General features: G+C 35.8%; 1 protein-coding gene across 3 annotated transcripts in view; it reads left to right on the top strand.

Annotated features, from left to right (window-relative positions):
- Positions 1–24,127, top strand: part of Rtnl1 (Reticulon-like1) — a 140,312-nt gene that overhangs the window by 2,310 nt on the left and 113,875 nt on the right. The gene's annotated exons all lie outside the window — the stretch shown is intronic.

Genomic DNA, 24,127 nt, shown 5'->3' with positions numbered 1-24,127 from the left:
TCATCTGCGTTTTAGTCACGCTGCGCTAACCATTTAGCTGTATACTATGAATCTGTGCTTGTTATCCACTGCCATTTTGGTTGAATAACTGTCCAATACTTATTATTCATTATACCCAGTAATGGTAGCGTACAATGTGTATTATTTTTGGCCACATAGCAGTATTTTATCATTAATTATCTGAGTTGCGGAATTATGCAGGGCTGATTTAGGTAATATTTCCGGATTATATCCGGATTTTTTGGGGATCTTTCCGGATTGTTTCGTGGGTATTTCGAGATGATTTCAGCACTGTGTTGATAAATTTTGCTCTGTTTCGGTATAAAATCTGCACTATTTCAAGACTACCTTAAGACTGTTTATGGATTACTTTCGAGAACAATTTGGAAATCGGGATTGTTTAAGGACTATTTCAGGACTACTTCGGAATATTTTCGAGATTGTTTTCGGCGCCTTATTATCAATGGTTTTGATTATAGTTGGATCATTTTGGGACTCATCTTGGGGACTATATGCGTATAGTTCCGGTACGACAACGGTTCGGGATAATTTTGGGCTAGTTTCACGATTTTTTTTTTTGATTTGATTTTAGGATCATTTCAGAATTATCTTCGGGCTATATTTGTAATATTTTTCTGATCATTTGAGGTATTTCCGGGATAACTCTGTAATTGCTTTCAAAATCATATCGAATAACTAAAATTTTTGAATTGTCTTTTTCACTCAGCCATGGTATAGAGGGGGTGTGCTGGTCCATCATACCATAAGTCCCAGGTTTATGGCAAGGAAGTAATAAAATCAAAACTACTTAGAAATTTTTCTAAACGAAAAGCTTCCAGAAAAAATTCAGCTGCTGTTGGCTCCACCCATTTGTAAGAAAAATTAATAAGCAGCACACAATGAATTTGAAAAGAAGCTCGCCCTTAATATTCTCGGAGGTATAACTCGCAAAATTATAATAATTATTAATTACTATCAGTAATGCAGTATACGAGTTGACTCGATTCGCATTTTTGAAACAACATCTGATCCATGTATCTAGATCTTGGGATTTTGCATGTGAGTCAGTGCTACCAAAACGCACAACTGGGTGTATATTTATTATTTTATTTCACCAGAAGTTATACATCCTTAGGTTAGGTTGAACTAGCCGGTCCTTGAGGAACTCACATAGACTGATTGAGTCCATAATGTTAAGCGTCCATCTTATACTCAGATGAGCAGAGCTCACAGAGTATATTAATTTTGTTCGCATAACGGTATCCCGTAATAGCATAAACTAATCGAGATAGATATAGACTTCTATACATCAAAATGATCTGGGCGAAAAAAGAAATTCACATAGCCATGTCCGTCCGTCCGTCCGTCTGTTCGTAAACACGATAACTTGAGTAAATTTTGAGGTATCTTAATGAAATTTGGTACGTAAGTTCTTGGGCACTCATCTCAGATCGCTATTTAAAATTAACGAAATTGGACTATAACCACGCCCACCTTTTCGATATCGAAAATTTCGAAAAACCGAAAAAGTGCGATAATTCATTACCAAAGACGGTTAAAGCGATGAAACTTGGTAGGTGGGTTGATCTTATGACGCAGAATAGAAAATTATTAATATTTTGGACAATGGGCGTGGCACCACCCACTTTTAAAAGTTTTGCAAGCTGTAATTTGGCAGTCATTGAAGATATTATGATGAAATTTGGCAGGAACGTTACCCCTATTACTATATGTGTTCTAAATAAAAATTAGCAAAATTGGATGACGAACAATTAATAATTTTAAAAGTCAAATTTTAACAAAAAATTTAATATCTTTACAGTATATAAGTAAATTATGTCAACATTCAACTCTAGTAATCATACGGTGCAACAAAATACAAAAATAAAAGAAAATTTCAAAGTGGGCGTAGCTCCGCCCTCTTGCATTTAATTTGTCTAGAATACTTTTAATGCCATACGTTCAAGAAAAATTTACCAATCCTTGTGAAATTTGGTAGGCGCATAGATTCAATGTCGATATCTGTTTTCTGTGAAAATGGGCGAAATCGGTTGAAGCCACGCCCAGTTTCTATACACAGTCGACGGTCTGTCCTTCCGCTCGGCCGTTAACATGAAAACTTGAGCAAAAATAGATATATCTTTACTAAACTAAGTTCACGTACTTAGTTTAACTCACTTTATCTTGGTATTAAAAATGCGCGAAATCCGACTATGGTCACGCCCACTTTTTCGATATCGAAAATTTCGAAAAATGTCATATTTCTATACCATATACGAAAAAAGGGATGCAACATGGTGATTGGATTGGTTTTTGACGCAAAATATAACTTCAGAAAAAGCTTTCTAAAATGGGTGTGACACCTACCATATTAAGTGGAAGAAAATGAAAAAGTTCTGCAGGGCAAAATCAAAAGGCCTTGAAATCTTGGCAGGAATACTGTTCGTGTTATTACATATATAAAGAAATTAGCGGTACCCGACAGATGATGTTCTTGGTCACCCTGGTCCACATTTCCGTCGATATCTCGAAACGCCTTCACATATTCAACTAAAGGCCTCTCCTTTTTAAACCCCTCATTAATAACTTTGATTTGATACCCATATCGTACAAACACTTTGGTCTACAATTTGGTCGATATTTCCCAAACGTATGTGATATGGAATTAAAAACCACTTATAAACCATCTACGAAACCCTACGAAACCAACGCAACTAAGCTCTCAGCTGAGTATGTAATGATCGGTTACACCCGAACTTAGCCTTCCTTGCTTGTTTTTAATACAAATGAAGTTTAGAATTTATTTTGTATTAATTTCGTAGCACTTGAGTTATAAATTTGGGCTGATTTCTATTATTCAGTTAACTTGCTACAGCAAATACATGCATACTTATTTCAACCACAACGCTATTCATTAATAGTCGGCATTAGCTCATTTAAAAAAAAATAATGAAAAATGATGTCATAATTCTGTATTTCTTATTTATAGAATTTACTTATATCCCTATGGATTTTACTATGATAAAATGGTTATGGACGAATTAGATAAGAAAAGAAATTTTCCATTATTTATTTCGCATTAATATTCTTGACACATTTAATGCAGCAAGGCCAAAGTCATGAGCAAGTGTTCATATACAGTTTATGGGCACACCAACACGTATCTGCGAAAAGTACTACCTGGTATTTGTTTATTTTCTTCAATCGTTTTTGTATTCCCTACTTTACTAGCAAACTTTAACTGTGCAGCCAACAGCCTCATACATGCAAATTAGATTTAACGTTGCCGCATTACCGTCCACCGTCTCGGCCAAACATTGTTTCTATCATTTACATATTTAGTTGTGCCAATTCGCCAATAACGTCGCCGGCATATGACTCATAAAAAGTTTTGTTTTTATTTGCTTCAATTCATTGTTTATTGCGGCTTATTCCAGTCGCTGAGTCGATTGGAAGTAAATTTCACAAAAGACGTCAGCATGCTTGAAGAAAGACCGGCGAAATGTAGGCTGCTGTCTGCACACGGCAACTCGCACTCAACATGCCAACCAATTCATTTGGTCTACAATTTGGCTTTAACCTTAAAGGTTTTTCATATTTCTTTACAACAAGCTTCTTCGTGTTAGCAGCTAATCAGTGCACATTCATTGATTTCACCATACTATTTAATTTCAAATGTGTAATATGTATAAATTTTTTGCTCTAGCATGAAATTCCAAACATGTACGGTAGTACATAACTACGAAAAATCATCTATATTTGCTATTCATACGAGTGCGAATAAGGCCTGTGTAATTATTTATTATGTATATGTACTAGGGCGGGTCGATTTAAAAATCGCTCATTGCTCTGCGAAAATCGTATTCTAGGGATCAAAATAAGAAACTTTGCCGAAGGAACCGTACCTCTAAAACGAATTCTGATGCCCCCCCCCCCCCCCCCCCCCCCATTTGGGTCGAATTTTTGGGTAGGGGCAATTTCAATTCTACCTGCTGTCTTGTGGTGGCTTAAAAAAAAACAACACAAGCAATTTTACGATCTGCAATTGTGTCACAGTGATACCTTCATTTTTTAAAACGGTTGAATAAAAAACCCACACAAATACACAACTATGTTTACGACATGCAAATGCATCACAGTGATGCCTTGATTTTAAAAGGGGGTTGTAAAAACGCTAATTTCTAATAATTTTTTTTAATTTCTTTTCTATTACTAAGTTAAATTCATTTTTTCATTTACATATGTTCTGCCTAAATAAATTTCTAAAGAGAAAAATAAACTCCAAAAAGAAAAAACATAGGCATTTCAAAGTGGGATTTTTCAAAATTTGCCCCTACGACCCAAAGAGGGGGACATCAGAATTCGTTTTAGAGGTATGGTTCCTTCGGCAAAGTTTGTTATTTTGATCCCTAGAATATGATTTTCACAGAGCAATGGGCGATTTTTTTGCCTCCCCACAAATCGACCCGGCCTAATATGTACATATATAAGCATTACATGAATCATTATAATAATTTGCTTTATGCTTGTGCTTCTAGAAATGTCTGTATATGCATACTACCTACCATGTACTACCTATGTATGTATGTACATATTCGACATATTAAAAATAATAAAATTAAAACTGGCTTGGGAGGGTTTTGTGGGCATACATACGTAAAATAAAAAATAAAAAACGCGATAAACTCCAAAGAGATTTCAGGCCGCTCTTCTATTCCAATGTTCGTCGAGTTCCTTTTAATTTTTCCAAATGAATTTTCACAGAGAAGGCTGTCATAGCAGAAATGCACTCGGCGTGTTTGCTAGATCTCTGCCGAGGAGCGAACCCGCTTAGAAAATTTCTATATTTTCGGACTTGAACCCAGGATCTTCGGTGTGGTAGGCGGATCACGCTACCACCACACCACGGCGGCGGGCATACGTATGAAATATTGCCGGGAAAAACGTTGTGAGTGACAGAACGCAATTTGTTAGGAAAGAATATGTTGCAAATCTACTCGCGGCCCTCTCCGCACGAAGAAAATAAAGCACACAGCTTGGTTGCACAAAAAATCCAATTTTCTTCGACCTCCATGTATGTAGTATGTATAAGACTCACAAACCAAGTACTTACAGTTTAAGATAAATCTGCTCCCGAAATAATTTCGTTATGATCCTTAAACAAGTCCGGAAACGGTGCAAATATTATACGGAAAAGAATCTCCAAATACTTAGAAAATGATCCGGAAATAGTCCCGTTATGAACCTAATAAAAAAATCGAAATGGTTCCGAGGTGATTTCTGAGATATCCCGTAACGATCCCTGAAAAATGCTGAAATAATTAGATAACAACCCGCAAATGGTTTAGAAACGGTTCCGAAATGATTCGGATGAAGTACGCTAAAATCTCGAAATAGTCCAGAAACAAAAAAAAAACCGGAAAGCATTTCAAAAACGGGCCCGAAAAGATTCCGGAACAGTCTCAATATGATACTTAAAATAACCATAAAAAATAAACAAAACTAAAACAATAGCGGAAGCATAGCAAAATTAGTCCCAAAGTGAAATAACATCGAAGCTGCCCTAAAAGATTTTTCGAAATATTTCTAAAATGAATTCGACAATTTCACGCAATAATCCCGAGATCATCCGTAAAGCTGTTGCGAAAGAGTTATGAACACCATCCCGAAACTGTCCCGAAAATAGTTCTAAGCTTGTCCTGAACGCAATTCAGAAATCGTCTCGAAGTTATCATAAAATGATGAAGAAACGGTCGCGAAATAGTCTTATTATAATGATCTTAAAATGCTCCTGATATATCACCGCATTCTCATTGAGCGGTTCCACTCCAAAGACTGCCTCTTTTCCGATTGGCTCTTATAATAAACTGTTCCACTGCGGTCCAGACGCTGGAATTATTTAAATATCAAATTAAGCCCGCCTCAGCAAGGTCTCGACATCGCTTAAGACCGCACTACGTTGACAAACATTGCGCGCCATATTGTGCTTCAGTTTGGCTTCCATTTTTGCTACTATTATCTTCACTCCAATTTTCACTCAATTACGCAACAATTATGCTCCATTTTTCACTCCGATTACACTCCTACCACAATTAAAGGGATGTGTCCAACCTTTTCCAATCACAGACCTGTAAGTACCGAGTACATGCCCCAGCAACATCTTCGCATAGCAGTCGGCCACACTGCAGTGATTTGACAGCATCAAATCTGCCAAATTTTTTGGATGTGGCCATCCATTCTGCGAACGCCTCCTATTCGCAACGCAGTCTAAAGCAGCTTCAAACATCTGAAAAGACGAGATGAGCACCGGCCCACTCCTACAATTATCGTGTGTTCTCGGCTGACGATAGACATACGTTTCACCATCTCTCAACAGCTTACACTCCGGTTTCCACAAGTATGGGATGTGACCAACTCTTTCATCTGCCCCTCAGGGTCAGTTTTCAATGAAATTGGGTATGCTGCGACAAGCAAGAGACCGAATTCCCAAGGGTTTGCACGCCCCAAGGGAAAACAAGTATGCTCAGAGCGTGTCATAAAGTGAACTCTTATTTGAGACCACAGCCACCTCGACGCTCCCACAAGGGGGCCATCCCAGGACAGGAGATGAGACCTGAATACAAGCACCGTACGATGCAGTGCATCAGGTCACAACTGGCTTTTCCTGCTCGTCCACCCTGCTACCTTTCGAGTAAAATCACCTTACTCATGGATTGGGTAGCCATGGTATTATGATCGCCTTTTACGACCGGTATATCTACCGTGGGCATATTCTAACCCCTAACCCACAGGGGATGTCCATCTAGCAGTAAGAAAAGTGTTCCCTCCAGACCTTAAGCACGCTCTACATATCGGCTACCAAGTCGCCATTATTGTTGATACCCTCATCATTCGCCTGATTTTTGTACACAGAAATTTTTCTAATCAGCCAGTATTTAAAGCTCCTTACATTCGCGCCTTTCGGTCTCAGGTTTCTTTCTTCTTTTCGCGTCACAATAACGCTCCCATACTAAATGCGTTGCTGCGCCCTACGCCAGTCGTTATTTCGGGACGCCATGGTATGTAGATCTCGCAAGGCTCTATTATTATCCAACATTGCAATGTCTTCTGTGTCTTCTGTATAGTGTTCATGCTAACCTTTACATTCAATAAGCCGGGCAGCGGATCCTCTAGTTTAACCATAAAGCTGAAACCCCCTATCAGAAACCAGGACCTACATATGTTTTAGAACCTATGCTACTTGCTGCTTCTAGATTTAATAGCTGTGCCACTCCTAATAGCTGGAGTTTTAGCCTGGCGAGCGTGATCAAAAATTTAGAGACAAGTGTTTTCAATTAGTTTTAAAGTTTTTCTAAGCCTGACGCAAATTTCAAGAGAAGCTCGGCCTTTATCTCTTTGGAGGTATGTCACGCGTGTATTTATTTTTTATTCAATCTGAGATTTGTGTTGTTAAATGATGGTAGAAAAAGGTAGAAATAGCATATTTAGCGAGCACTTGATCAAATATGATTGAATGGCTGAGTGCATACTGATAAACTTTTAGTCGTTTTTGGCGGCTATGCCTCGATAAGTATTTTCAAATGTGTACAGGGCTACTAAAAATGAACGAACAACACCTTCATATAGAAAATCATATTCCACGCGAACTAAAGTCATGCTATTGTTCTTGATGCGCTTAGTGACCATCGTAGATGTGCGACCGTGTATTACATATTCATATACCAAATATGTGTACATAGTAATATCAAAAGTACTTAGATATACACTTTGTCATACATATTCAGATACATTGCTATGTATCGCAAATCAGTTGCGGTTGTACGCAGGCAGGACGAGGAAGAGTTTCGGACTAGCGCAAAAGTTTCGAACAAGTATGTGAAAATGTTAACTATTTTTTGTCTTCGTATTTGCCATCTTTCCCGAACATATTAGTAAGATTAATGAGCCTATTTTGAAAGTCAATTGTCTTAGCAACTACCAATAATACTGATATTAGGGGGACTCATGAAAGCATATAAACTTATAAGGTGTAAAATTATATCCATTTACACACGCTGTTATATGAACGCACCTAGTAATACTCATGATAAACTTGATTGTTTATCAGCTGTATTATTGCCAAACAAAATTTTTTTGATTGTTATACAAATTAAAAAATGCCAAGATTAAGTGAAAAATCAAAACTAAAACACCTTTACTTGCTGATGTTGGAGATTTCTGATGAAAATGCCCGCTGTAATGTCTGCAAGGTTGCATTCCTTCGAGTTTATCGCGTTTACACAATGAAATGTGCGCGTAAATTTATACAAATTGTGTAAATGATTTTTCATACAAAATTTGACAGCTCGTTTACGCACTAGATAAATTTATACGTTTACACACTTTATAAGGCATTTATACGGTTACATGAGTCCCCCTATTAAAAATTTTACTCTTTTAAATGTTTCCGCATTGATTATCTCAACGTGAACTTTTTAATTAGCAATGGTATTTCTGTGGTGCGCCTCCTGCCGCAGGGAAAGTTCAGTATTGTAAAATATTTAAATTTATGTACCACACCACCTGGAAGCAGTTATTATACTTAGTTGAGCAGAGCTCACAGAGTATATTAATTTTGTTCGCATAACGGTAATCCGTAACGGCATATACAAATCGAGATAGATATAGACTTCTATATATCAAAATGATCTGGCTGAAAAAAGAAATTCATTTAGCCTTGTCCGTCCGTCCGTCCGTCCGATAACTTGAGTGAATTTTGAGGTATCTTAATGAATTTTTGTATGTAAGTTCCTGGGCACTCTTCTCAGATCGCTATTTAAAATGAAGGAAATCAGACTATAACCACACCCACTTTTTCGATATCGAAAATTTCGAAAAATGGAAAAAGTGCGATAATTCATTACCAAAGACGGATAAAGCGATGAAACTTATTAGGTGGGTTGAGCTTATGACGCAGAATAGAAAATTAGTAAAATTTTGGACAATGGGCGTGGCACTGCCCACAGGTATCATGATGAAATTTGGCAGGAACGTTACCCCTATTACTATATGTGTGCTAAATAAAGTCAAATTTTAACAAAAAATTTAATATCTTTACAGTACATAAGTAAATTATGTCAGCATTCAACTCCAGTAATGCTATGGTGCATCAAAATACAAAAATAAAAGAAAATTTCAAAGTGCGCGGTGTTCCGCCCTTTTTCATTTAATTTGTCTAGAATACTTTCAATGCCATATGTCGAACAAAAATTTACCCATTCTTGTGAAATTTGGTAAGGGCATAGCTTCTATGCCGGTAAGTGATTTCTGTGCAAATGTGCGAAATCGGTTGAAGCCACGCTCAGTTTTTATACACAGTCGACTGTATGTCCTTCCGCTCTCCCGTTAACACGATAACTTGAGGAAAAACCGATATATCTTTACTAAACTCAGTTCACGTACTTCTCTGAACTCATTTTATCCTGGTATTAAAAATGGGCGAAATCCGACTATGACCACGCCCACTTTTTCGATATCGAAAATTTCGAAAAATTAAAAAAATGCCATAACTCTATACCAAATACGAAAAAAAGGATGAAACATGGTGATTGGATTGGTTTTTTGACGCAAAATATATCTTTAGAAAACTTTGTAAAATGTGTGTGACACCTACCATATTAAGTAGAAGAAAATGAAAAAGTTCTGCAGGGCGAAATCAAAAGCCCTTGAAATCATGGCAGGAATACTTTTCGTGGTATTACATATATAAATAAATTAGCGGTACTCGACAGATGATGTTCTGGGTCACCCTGGTCCACATTTTGGTCGATATCTCGAAAACGCCTTCACATATACAACTAAGGGGCAATCCGTTTTAAAACCCTCATTAATACCTTTAATTTGATACCCATATCGTACAAACACATTCCAGAGTAACCCCTGGTGCACCTTTGTGGCGATATCTTGAAAAGGCGTCCACCTATAGAACTAAGGTCCACTCCCTTTTAAAATACTCATTAACACCTTTTGTTTGATACCCATATCGTACAAACACATTCTAGAGTCACCCCTGGTCCACGTTTATGGCGATATCTCGAAAAGGCGTGCACATATAGAACTAAGGTCCACTCCCTTTTAAAATACTCATTAACACCTTCATTTGATATCCATATCGTACAAACACATTCTAGAGTCACCCCTGGCCCACCTTTATGGCGATATCTCTAAATGGCGTCCACCTATAGAACTATAGCACACCCCTTCTAAAATACTCTTTAATAGCTTCCATTTGATACCCATGTCATACAAACACATTCCAGGGTTTCCCTAGGTTCATTTTCCTACATGGTGATTTTCCGTTATTTTGTCTCCAAAGCTCTCAGCTGAGTATGTAATGTTCGGTTACACCCGAACTTAGCCTTCCTTACTTGTTTTTTTAATAATTTTTTTTATCGACATAGATCCAGATCAATGATGTTTGGTACAGAGGTACCGGAATTCGGTAAAGTATTAAGTTAGCTAAAGCTAATAGTTAAAAGTTGACTTTTATTATAAAAGTCAAATATAGTTGGAAAAAGTAGGAAAATTCAGAGCATTATGCAGTAATACTTTCTTTTACAAAAGAAAAATGTCTGACAATATGGATATAAATCGTTGTAAAAATATTTAGCGGTGTTGATACACATTGGGATTTGTTTTCGGAACTGTAATCAGGTATTAATTCAGAAACGTTTCGGGGTTGTTTGGGGGATCATTTTGGGAATATTTCAGGATCATTTGGTTGTTTTGGGAGCATTTTATGATAATCTCGGGACTATTTGAGAATCAGTTCAGGACTACTGCGGGATCACTTCTGGACCGTTTCGGGTTTGTTTTTTATTTATTTAGTCTATGGTATCGCAGACCTTACAGACTAGATAACACTGTATTATACAGTACAATAAAACAAGACTTACATGAATATTATTATAGTAGAGTGAGTTAAAGTCAGTTAGCATTCGTGTTATTGGCTTATACTGAGCATAATTGCATCTTCAATATTCAATATGAAAAAGATCAGAGTGACGTAAAGATCTACATGCTTTATGAATTCTAACAAAGGAGGCCATCAATATTCCATTGAGTAGCCCATGCAAGAACATGAGTCCAGAAATCGTTCCGCTAATTCAAGAGTTTGCAAATCAATCAATGTACTTTGAGAAATATGTGGACGCAATTATCAAGTCAAACCATAACTGGAACAAAGTAAAGTGCAGAAGCCTTTTTGGAATACGCTATTCGAATGAATAGCGTAGAGGGGATTTTAAACTATGGCCGCATATTCTAGCTTATACCTAACAAAATAATAATAGAGTATTTTTTTGTGTAGGGATCCTTACACTCACGACTATTCCGTTTTATAGAGGCAATATCGGCATAAGCCTTAGGTGTAAAAGAGAAGCTGAAATCGAAAACAACACAAGAGCAAAAACCGAAATAAATGGGACTAATTCAGAGTCATTTCGGTATCATTTATTTGAAAATTGTTTTGAGGACTACTTCGGGGTTTCCTCTAGGATTTTTCCGGAATTATTTCGGTATTGTCTTCGGGATAATTTCGGAACCATTTAAGGATCCTTTGGGGAATAATAAGAAATTATTTCGACGTCATTTTGGAATTGTCTTCGAGACGAAATAATTCCAAGATCTCTTCGAAATTGATTTCGGCATAATTTTGTTCCCATTTCTGGACAATTTGATAATTTGGATCATTTCGGGACTTTTTTGGGATAACTAGCAGAATTTCAAGATCTTACTTACTTACTTAATTGGCGCTTAACCGTCTAAACGGTTATGGCCGTCCAACAAGGCGCGCCAGTCGCTCCTTCGCTCCGCCAACTGGCGCCAATTGGTCACACCAAGGGAGTTTAAATCGTTTTCCACCTGGTCCTTCCAACGGAGTGGGGGCCGCCCTCTACCTCTGCTTCCATAGGCGGGTTCCGATAGAAACACTTTCTTGGCCGGAGCATCATCTTTCATTCGCATAACATGGCCTAGCCAGCGCAGCCGCTGCGTTTTAATTCGCTGGACTATGTTGATGTCTGCGTATAGCTCGTACTCGCCATCGCCAACGCGTAGAGGTCCATAAATCTTTCGAAGAACTTTTCTCTCGAACACTCCCAAAGCCGCTTCATCTGCTGTTGTCATGGTCCATGCTTCTGCCCCATATAGCAGGACGGGTACGATAAGTGACTTGTAGAGTATGATTTTCGTTCGCCGAGAGAGGACTTTACTTTTCAATTGCCTACCTAGTCCAAAGTAGCATTTATTGGCAAGATTGATTCTTCGCTGGATTTCAGTGCTGATGTTGTTGCTAGTGTTGATGCTGGTTCCCAAATAAACGAAGTCTTTTACTATTTCGAAATTATGGCTGCCAACAGTAGCGTGGTTGCCAAGGCGCATATGCGCTGACTCTTTGCTCGATGACAGCAGGTACTTCGTTTTGTCCTCATTCACCATCAAACCGCTTCTTTTTCCAGCTTGGAGTATGCAGAACTAACAGCACGGGTGTTTAGGCCGATGCTATCAATGTCATCAGCATATGCCAGTAATTGCACGCTTTTATAGTATATTGTTCCAGTGCGGTTAAGTTCTGCAGCTAGTATAATAGTATAGTAGTAAACTTGACTCGCTATCAGCAAATAAGGTAAATGTAGCCTTCAACAATGTTACACGGTATGTTTATGGCATAAGTCGTTTTGCTCACATATCACCATGGCACGACAAAATTTTGGGTTGTAGTATCATGCAATATTTGGCCGCCAGGAACTGTATTTTCATGTTTAAGTTGCTAGAATGGAAAACCCCTAAATATCTGTATGACAAGATTCAATTAACCAGATCTCAAAGGCTAAACAGCTTAATAATCCCGAAATATAGTACACTAACATCTAGCCGGCTGTTTTTCATTAGTGCAATTAAAATGTGGAACAGGATTCCAGAAAATTTAAAATCAGAACTAAATAGAAGCAACTTCAGAAAGCTAATATACAAATATTTTAGTGACCTTGATATGACGCTGGCCTCGTAAATACAAATAAGCTGCTAGTATCTTAATCTCTATTTTCTGTCTCTCTCTATTTTCTAAATTTCACTTACTATCTATATCACTTACTGCCTTTTAAATTGTTAAGTGCCATTGCATTAGTATTAAGCTTGAATCAAATATTTTATTTTATCTTTTAAGTAATGTTTTTTTTAAATATAAATACTAAATAATATAATGTATCCCATTGCTGATGTACATATAAAAGACTGACTAGTCTTAGTTGTAAAATGAAATTAATTAAATAAATGTTATGTTATGTTATGTTAAAAAAAAATGTTATGTTATGTTATGTATAATTTTCTCCAGCATCAAATTAAAGAAATCGCACGATAGGGGGTCACCCTGTCTGAAACCTCGTTTAGTTTCGAACGGCTCGGAGAGGTCCTTCCCAATTCTGACTGAGCTGATGGTGTTGCTCAGCGTCATTTTGCACAGCCGTATAAGTTTTGCGGGGAAACCAAATTCAGACATAGCGGCATATAGGCAGCTCCTTTTCGTGCTGTCGAAGGCGGCTTTAAAGTCGACGAAGAGGTGATGTGTGTCGATTCTCTTTTCACGGGTTTTTTCCAAGATTTGGCGCATTGTGAAAATCTGGTCGATGGTAGATTTACCAGGTCTGAAGCCGCACTGATAAGGTCCAATCAGCCGGTTCACGGTGGGCTTCAATCTTTCGCACAATACACTTGAAAGGACCTTATATGCGATATTGAGATTCCACGATAGTTGGTGCATTTTGCAGTATCCCCCTTCTTGGGGACTGGGCAAAGAACACTTAGATTCCAACCGTCGGGCATGCTTTCGTCCGCCCATATTTTGCTAAGAAGCTGCTGCATGCGCCTTACCAACTCCTCGCCGCCGAACTTGAATAGCTCCGCAGGCAATCCATCAGCACCCACGGCCTTGTTGTTTTTCAATCTGGTTATTGCTATTCTAACTTCGTCATGATCGGGCGTGGGGACATATATTCCATCATCATCGATTGCGGGATCGGGTTCTTCATCTCTGCGCGGTGAATTGCTGCCTCCATTTAGGAGAGCAGAGAAGTGTTCCCTCCATAATCTAAGCACTCTCTGGACATCAGTTACAAGGTCGCCGTTTTCATTCCTACAGGAGTTTGCCCCGGTCTTAAAACCTTCCGTCTGTCGCCGTATTTTTTGGTAGAATTTTCGGGCGTTATTCCTGGTGGCTAGCAGCTCAAGCTCCTCGCACTCACGCCTTTCTGCTTCTGCTTTTTTCTTCCTGAAAAGGCGTCTCGCTTCCCTTTTCAACTCACGATAGCGTTCACACACTCCTCTTGTCGCGCTCGCTTTTAACGTAGCCCTGTAGGCAGCGTCTTTTCTTTCGGTTGCAACGCGGCATTCTTCATCATACCAGTTGTTTTTTCGTGGCCGCCGGTAACCATTTTTTTCCTCGGCGGCAGTATGAAGTGCTTTGGAGATATGCTCCCACTGCTCCTGTATTCCTTCAGGATGAGTTGTGCCCTCAGAGAGCAGGTGTGAGAGTCGACTTGCGAAATCATTGGCAGTCTGTTGTGATTGAAGCTTTTCGACGTCTAGCTTTCCTTGTGTTTTTTGTTCCTTGTTTTTAGCCGCGTTGAGGCGGGTGCGTATTTTGGCTGCAACGAGATAATGGTCCGAATCGATGTTAGGTCCTCGGATCGTTCGCACATCTAAAACACTGGAGGCATGCCGTCCGTCTATCACAACGTGATCGATCTGATTGCGAGTATTTCGATCAGGAGACAGCCATGTAGCTTGATGTATCTTTTTATGCATGAACCTCGTGCTTGATATGACCATGTTTCGAGCACCGGCAAAGTCAATCAGCCTCAGTCCGTTAGGAGAAGTTTCATTGTGTAGGCTGAACTTTCCGACTGTAGGGCCAAAAACACCTTCTTTGCCCACCCTGGCGTTAAAGTCGCCAAGCACGAATTTTATATCATGACGGGGGCAGCGCTCGTATGTGCGTTCTAATTGTTCATAAAAAGTGTCTTTCACCTCATCGTCTTTCTCCTCTGTCGGCGCATGAGCGCAGATGAATGATATATTAAAAAATTTTGCTTTTATTCGAATAGCGGCGAGACGCTCGTCCACAGGCGTGAACGCCAGCACTTGGCGACAAAGTCTCTCTCCCACCGCGAATCCGACGCCGAAACTGCGCTTATTCGCATGGCCACTCCAATATATGTCACAATTTTTGATCTTCTTTCTTCCTTGCTTCGTCCAACGCATTTCTTGGATGGCGGTGATGTCAGATTTTGCTTTGACGAGGACATCAACCAGCCGGGCATCTGCACCAATCCCATTCAGGGAGCGGACGTTCCAGGTGCATGCCCTCAATTCATTGTCCTTCAAACGTTTGCCATGGTCGTCATCAATAGAGAGTGTATTTATCCGAGGCTTGTTGTTATATTTCATTGGAGTATGGTTTTACGTGGCGGGTCCCAAGCCCAGCGCACAACCCGCTCAGCGGGGGTGAAAATATTACTTGGCACGTTTATATAGCGAGCCGCTTGCTCCAAGACAGACGCCCGCTGGCTCCAAGACAGACGCCCGCTTGCAGCCGCACCTAGAGGTGTACAGACGCTGCCGATGAAATCTCCCCCGGCTAGCCCTTAAACCGATTATGTCAGAGTGGCCTAGCCAGGTTGTCGCCTTCTCACATTAGCTCACCGCTAAACGGGTGTTTAGCGGCTACCCAGAGGATACTTGGCCGCAAGCGACCGGCAGTAGTGAGCTGCTTGAACCGCATGCAAAAGAATCGCTCTGGCCATTCCCAGGTGAATGGCGGTCAGAAGCTTTCCCCACTTTCGTGGACTTCTACACACGGCCCCACCCTCCAATTCAATTTCAAGATCACTTCAGGATTATTTCAAAATAATTGCACGGACATTGTGGCATTATTTTGAGATCATTTTTAGGACTATATCGGAATGGTAGAAACATTTTAACGTTTCAGTAGGTTTTTCCGAATGTATGATTGCAGTTATAATAGCAGTGTTTCTTTTTACACGTATATACGTCTACGTATGCGGGTAAAAAAAACGCTTATCCTCACTTTGGTTATTTTTAAGAAAACCCATATAGCGCCAACTAGCTACAGAACATATTGTACCGAAAAGCGGAGACACACACCTCTGGTGAATAGTGGACACACACCATTTGTAGAGGTGAAACATAGACACATTTTCCAGTTGCATCTGAGTATAATGCGTATTGAAGTTTAGGAGTACTAATTTTCTGCGCAGCAATTTCACAAGAGTAGATAAAGTTTAACGCTTAGCAGTCCATATAAAGTTTAAGCGTAAACGTATATAGTTGTAAAAAAACATACAGGTAATATAATCATTTTACATATATATATACATACAAGCAACTCATCACTTAGGAACTTGTTAGTTATTATGTATTATATGCGCGCAATTTACTGAGATATTCTATGACCCCTGCTATTTACATACATACCTGTCAGTTGTCTGACTCAATGGCTGAAATTGTGCCGAATAACATTCATTCTAGAAAAATGCTTGCTATACACGATTAGCGAATTATAAATTTTAATGGGAAACAGCAAAGAAGAAATAAAAAAAATTAATTTGCAAAAAGTCCAAAATTTCGTTAATTTTTGCTTTGGCGAAAAGGTGAAAATTTAGTGACTTGTACAGGGGGTATTTGCTTGCTATACACCCTTGTAGTCTAAAAATTGTTTTAAAAATTGTATCAGCTATTTTCTTCTTTCTAGAGCTTACGATTTCTCGAACATGTTCGAGAAGATATTTCTCGCTAGTCTCGCCTTCTCGCAAGATTCTCGAATCTCGAATTACTCGTAAGGCTCGCGAGATTCTCGAATCTCGAATTACTCGTGAGGCTCGTAAGATTCTGGATTCTCGAAATACTCGAAAGGCTCGCGAGGTTCTCGACATTCAATTTAATCGATTCATTGGCTGTTTTATATAGAGCTTACGATTTCTTCTGGAGCACAAGCCAAAATGTCCGCAAAACCATAAGTAAAAAACCCCGAAATGTATAGAATATTGCCAATGCAGCGACTGAACTGAAAGTCGAGAAGATTGCGAGTATTAGGAGTAATTCGAGAATTTCGCGAGAAGCCGTGTTCTTGATGCCTCGTTGAAAAATAAAATATTGCGAACAAAATTGTATGTATAATAAATCATGATACAAAAAATGGAGGTAGTTGCATTTAGTGTGACGTTAGCCACTTGACTTTGCGGCGACAATGACAATTTCACCAAAAACAAGCTACCATATTAACGAATACGACTATATTACTTTCATAGTTATTTTAAATAAAAAAGAAAAAAAAATTTGCCCCAGGTCTTGGAAATATTTTATTACGAAATATCAGCCTAGAAAAGAAGGTTTTTAATACGTTTTTCGAAAATCCGAAAATTGTTTTGGTGGAAAAAACATGGATCGAAGTATGAAAAGCAAGGGAATATAGCCTTCTTAAGTGTCCATACGTTTGCTCAGAACATTTTGATAAAACATACACGTTTGCCAATTGGTTGCTCAAAGGAGGTTCTTATAAACCGACACCGCAATTTCTTGATAAATTGGCTACAAGTCCACATTTTTAATTTTTTTATTTATTGTATAATTCAAGCGTTGTGCTTTATGAGGGAATTGTCAAACCATTTTTTAGGGAGAACATTACCCTGTAGCTCTGCAGGTTAGCCACTAGTTATGAGAGTGTTTTTGCCCGTTGTACCAGGGGTCAATTTGGGACACATTCTGTGCCCTTTTAGCATTGACATAGATGTGCAGTCTTTGGAGGTACACTTTTTCTCAACATGCCCTGAGAAATATCCACTGTAGCGGCATGATAATAGGACCATGCTAGAACAACATGATTTTTCGTGTATTTTTTTTTCTGTCTAGGGGTCAAGCTGCCATAAAGATATGAGTCATTAACCAATGTATGAGCCATTATCCATTAGTTTTCAATAAAATACATGTTTTACTATATTCTCAATCGATATATATGCACATAAATGGTGCTAAAGCATATTATTATTGTCTCAGTTGACCATTACGTTTTCATCCTAAAGGAAATTTCCACTCGAAAAACCACAATTTCGCCTTAAACAGTAACGGTATGGCAACGCTTCTGGCAAAACAACAAACATTATGAAACTTCCAAAAACCCCAAAAACGTCAAAAAAATTTTGAGTGGAACAACCTTCTTTTTTGTATCAAGTAATAAATATGTTTTGAGTTAAATGTCGTTAAAGCAATATAATGAACAAAAAACTCACAAGTAAAAAAAACAAGTGTATAAATACTGTCCATACAGCGATTAAGTAAGAATGTCTAGAAGCTCGCAAGATTTACGAGGACTTCGAGGCACGAAAATCTCGCTTGTGTTCGAGAAGAAATCGTAAGCTCTACTTCTTTCAGTTATTTCTTGAAATCGTTTTCGGGAAAATTTTTATTTTAATTCTTGATTGTGCCATATTGGGTTCGGTTTCATCCAACCATTTTTCCTTACGTGTTTTTACTAATAATACCTGAATTTTTCAAGCATTTAATTGTGATCAATTAAACATTAGCCTTCACTCTGGCTCTTAAAATAAATCGCAGCGCCATTTTGTTATCCAAAGAACTTACATACTTTATCTCTTTGTTTTTTTTTTTTTCAATTTGTATGTAATTCTATTTTTAAAAACTGCATTTTCTTTGTCTACAAGAAAGTGCATTTAACTCTAAAGAACTTTGTATGGAAAAGATCCCGTTGATATGCTGATGGATTGACTAATCGTCTGTATTACAGCAGATGGCTTCCCTTTGGCCAATTTCTGATTTGGGTGCTGCTGTGCGCAAATTATCTTAAAAATGTACACTTGATTGGGGCATTTGTAAATGCTGAAAAAATTTACTGTAAACAAATGCCTTGTAATTTAAAACATTAATAAAGGGTGTACGAAATGACGCCTAACATAATACAAAAAATCTGGGAATAAAATAAAATAGAATACATGATGTAATAATAAAGGCGATGTTAACAACTTAATCTCACTTTTTCGGAAGCTCTATTATCCAGTATTTACTTGTATTACAAAAGTATTCAGTATTCAAAAATAAAATTAAATTAAAAGATTTAACCAATGTAAAATAAAATGAAGTTAATTAAATTAAATAATACAAAAAAAAGAAAATTAAATTCAGAAAAGACTAATGCAAACTAAAATTAAGTTAAATTAAATTAAATAAAACAAAAAAATAAAATTAAGTTAAATAAAATGTATTGAAATGAAATGGAATGAAATGAAATGAAATAAAATGAAATGTAATGAAATGAAATAAAGCGAAAAGAGAAGAAATTAAATGGAATGAAATGAAATGGAAGGAAATAAATAAAAATTAATTGAAATGAAATGAAAAAAAAAAATAAAATAATATGAAATATAATGGAATGAAATAAAGCGAAAAGAGACAAAATGAAATGGAATGGAATGAAAAGAAATAAATTGAAATGAAATGAAATGCAGTGGAATGAAATAAAGCGAAAAGAGACAAAATGAAATGGAATGAAACGAAATAAATTAAAATGAATGGAAATGAAATGATATGAAATAAAATAAAATAAAATGAAATGAAATTGAATGAAATAAAGCGGGGAAAAGAGGCAAAACGAAATGGAATGAAATGAAATGAAACGAAATAAATTGAAATGAACTGAAATGAAAGGCAATGAAGCGAAATGAATAAAAATAAAAGGAAATGAAATAAACAAACAAAAAATTGTTTTTGTTTTATCGGCCTATTGATAAAGTATTCAAGGTTAGAAACGAGCTCAAGGCTAGAACAATAATTTTTTGTAATGATTATTGTTTTTTTTTTAGTTTTTCTATAATTGAAAAATTGTATTTTGTTTTTGGAATAGTAAGTAGAAAATTTTTCGGACAACCTGCGCAGAAAATTTTTTACTATTCCAAAAACAAAATAAAATTATTCAATTATAGAAAAATTATAAAAAAAAAAAAACAATAATCATTACAAAAAATTATTGTTCTGGCCTTGAGCTCGTCTCGAACCTTGAGTACATTATCAATAGGCCGATAAAACAAAAACAATTGTTAATAAACCATGAGCACTTGGGATATGTCAAACAAAGTAAATGACAATAAACAAATCCAACATTATCAGTGTCTTGTAACAGATGGCGCAACGCTGAATAAATATAGTTGGTAAGAAGGAATAGAAGTAGCAAGTTGACAGTCAAACAAACCACCGCTGTATAGCCAAATGGTTAGCGCAGCGTGCCTAAAGCGTACTGATGATGAAGGCTTAGCGCACTCTATCTGCGCAGCTATGGCATGTTGTCTGAAAAATTTTCTACTTACCAATCCAAAAACAAAATAAAACTTTTCAATTATAAGAAAAAAAAAACAATAATCATTACAAAAAATTATTGTTCTGGCCTTGAGCTCCTTTCGAACCTTGAACAAAAAATTCAATAGATTAAACAAATTAAAATAAAATTAATAAAACGAAAGAAAAAAATAAATATTAAGATAACAAGATAAAACAATAAATAAAATGAAGTAATTAAAGCAATCTTCATGAAACAAACTAAAAAAATGTTATAAAATGAAACTAAACAAGATAAACTAAGACAAAATAAATAAGAAGCAAACAAAATAAGAAATTAAATAAAGTAAACGAAGATAACATAAAATAAATGTAAAAAATAAATGAAATATAATAAATTTAAATATCATGAAAAAATACTTAAAAAAAATAAAAGGAAAGAAAAAAGAATAAAATATAATAAAGTAAAGAAATAACAAGTAAGGTTGTCTAAGTTCGGGTGTAACCGAACATTATATACTTAGCGTGAGCTTCAATTGTACCGTTCATTTCAGAAAAATTACTTTTCTGGGTAAGACGTGGCACCTCCCATTTAAAAAAACAAAAGGTCCCCCAATGTCCTCTTACAAAAAAACTTGATAAATGAAATATGATTGATACAAAACTCTCTTTCGCTAAGATATACATACATAGCTTATTATTCTAGTCTACGACCCTTTTAAACGTCTTAGATATATATGTATTTCCTGCTATAAGGAAAATATGTGTACCCAATCTTATTACGATCCGGTAATTTTTCTTCGAGTTATGACACGCGAAACGTAGAAAATTGCTTAGTCATAAAAGGGGCAGTGCCTCGCCAACTTTCAAAAATTTGAATTTTTTCATATTTCTTGTTATAACTTCATTTGGGAAATGAAATACCATTGATATAAAGCTCTTTGTTGCAAAGATATAGCTTATTTTATGGGTTGGTGTCGAAATTCTGTATGTACAAAATTCTAAAAAAAAAATTCTGCTTTTTAAATTCTGCTTTCAAAATTCTGTATTACAAAATTCTGTATTAAAATATAATGTTAACAATGTTAAAGAGGCCATGTAATTATTTTGAAAAAGTGCGCCATGCACAGTAATTCTGCGTAGAACACCTTTCTGCATAGGCTGCCTTCGGCCGCGCTTTAAAAAAATAACCCTTAGCCGATCCAACACCGGCTACGCCATGCCATCATTCCGGAATTTTTACTTCCCGAATTAAACATGCAGAATTTTGAAAAAGCAGAATTTTAAAAAGCAGCATTTTAAAAAAACAGAATTTTGTTCAAGCAGAATTTTTTTGCAATTTACAGAATTTTGTCACCCAGAATTTTGTAATACAGAATAATAACATGCTACCTTATTTTATTCGTCCACGACCCTTTTAAAAATCTTTTATATAAATGTGGGCGTGGTCCATAACCGATTTCGTTAATTTTTCTTCAAAGTATTCCTTATAGTAAGGGCAACCTCTGTGCCGAATTTTGTTATTATACGTAGGTTTAACGGTTTTTGATTTATGATTAATACTGTTTGTAAAATTGATTTTACCACAAGTAGGCGGTGCCACGCCCATTTTTTAAATTTTTATCAAGAGTCTTAATATCAGTACGCACATAAAATTTCATCATTCACCATTCTAGCTGTATTATTTACTAAATAATCAGGTTTTTGTGTTTTCCAAAATGTTATATATATATAAAAAGTGGACGTGATTATCAGCCGATTTCATTAATTTTCAATACCAATCTATTTTGGGCCCAGATAAGCATTTATACCAAATTTGGTGAAGATCTCAATATTCGCTCAAGTCATCGTGTTCACGGACAGACGAACGTACGGACATGACTAAATGAAATTTTTTTCAATACTGACGATTTCGATTTATGGAAGTCTATATCTGTCTTGATTCTTTGTACCTGTACAACCAACCGTAATGTTACCAAAGTACTCTGTGGGCAAAGCACGCTGAATATAAAAACATGAAATAAAAGAAAATTAATTGAAGTTAAATAAGGAAACTAAAGCAAACGTAATACAATTAAAGTAAATAAATTAAATTGAATAAATTAAAATAAAACTTAAAATGAAATGAAGAAAAAATAAAAGTAAAAAAATAATAATAATATATATGTACAAATATAATAAAATTAAATTAAACTCAAAGTAAGCTGAATTGAATTAAAATTCAATTTAATTGAATTAATAATGTTAAATTAAATCAATTCGTATGAGTTAATCGGGGATTGCCCGTATTGATTTAAATGTATGAAAACATTTATTTGAACTATCGTAGGAGTGCGGGTTCAAATCCCACTCCCGGGAGAAAAGGCTTTGAAGAGATTTACAAGGTATAATCGAAACAGCTGTCGCCTTGTCCGTCCTGATGACACGTTGTTTAAATTTTTCCCAAATTATTAATTAAATCAATTCAAATTAAATCGAATTCAATAAAATAAAACAAAATAAAACTCAATTAAATTAAACTAAATTAAATTAATTTACATTAAATTAAACCAATTTAAATTAAAATCAATAAAATTAAGTTTATTTAATTAATTATTTTATATATTAAAATAAATATAATTAGTATTTAATTAATTTAAATCAAATTTATTTAAATTAAATTGTGGTTATATTTTAAACTAAGTTTAATTAAATAAAATTAAATTAAATAAAACTAAATTAAATTAAATTAAACTAAATTTAACTAAATGAAATTAAAATAAAAGTATAAAGTATAGTAAAATATAACAAAATAAAATAAATTAAAACAAACTAAAATAAATTAATCAAATCAAATTTATTTTAATTAAATTAAATTATTTATCTTAAACTAAATTAAATTAAATAAATGAAAAAAAAAATTTATTAAAATAATTATTTCTTCAAGCTGGCTCTAGGTCAATAAATTAAACAAGTTGTTGTTGTTTTTGTTCCAATATATTTCGATCTCCAACGGAGATCGTCATCGGGGAATGAGTTCAGATGTTAGGTGGGCAGCGTCTGTTCGAGATGCTGTTGTTGAACTGATCTCCGTTGGAGATCGAAATATATTGGAACAAAAACAACAACAACTTGTTTAATTTATTGACCTAGAGCCAGCTTGAAGAAATAATTGTTAAATTTAAAGGTCGCCAAAAATCAAAATTTATTTATTAAAATAGCTAACCAATTGTATTTAATTTAAACTAAGTTAAATTATTTACACGAAATTTAGTTAAATTGAATTAAATCAAATAAATTATATTAACGATTGTTTACTTTTTTTCAATCAAAAAAAAAAAAAAATGTTCGTGCTATTATTACTCTCGCTTTCCGTGCTTTGTAAGCATGCTTAAACGCATAGAAGTCCGAATATGTGTAAAAGTTGCTTCAAAATTTGGGATTCAACGGCATCAGACGAGGGTGTGGCACCAATAACAATTCAGTATAAACCCCAATTAAAATACGTATATTTCCTTTTTATCTCCAGTTAAATCAACCATTTGTACCACAGCAGCATATTTTTAGACATTGAATGAATAAATGTCATGTAGACATATAACAATTAAAAATCAGGCTTTCATTTCTACACTAAATTCTACAATCTTTATTAAGCATGTATTGAGCTTGTGCAAAATTCAGACAAATAATAATTGCGCACAATCCACCACAAAATCTTAAAAATACTATTAGAATTCACCACACCGCAAAG

The sequence above is a fragment of the Eurosta solidaginis genome, chromosome 2, assembly GCF_040869045.1.
Source record: "Eurosta solidaginis isolate ZX-2024a chromosome 2, ASM4086904v1, whole genome shotgun sequence".
NCBI classification, from domain to species: domain Eukaryota; kingdom Metazoa; phylum Arthropoda; class Insecta; order Diptera; family Tephritidae; genus Eurosta; species Eurosta solidaginis.
Note: the sequence above shows the minus strand (reverse complement) of the source record. Positions and strands in the feature narration are given on the sequence as shown.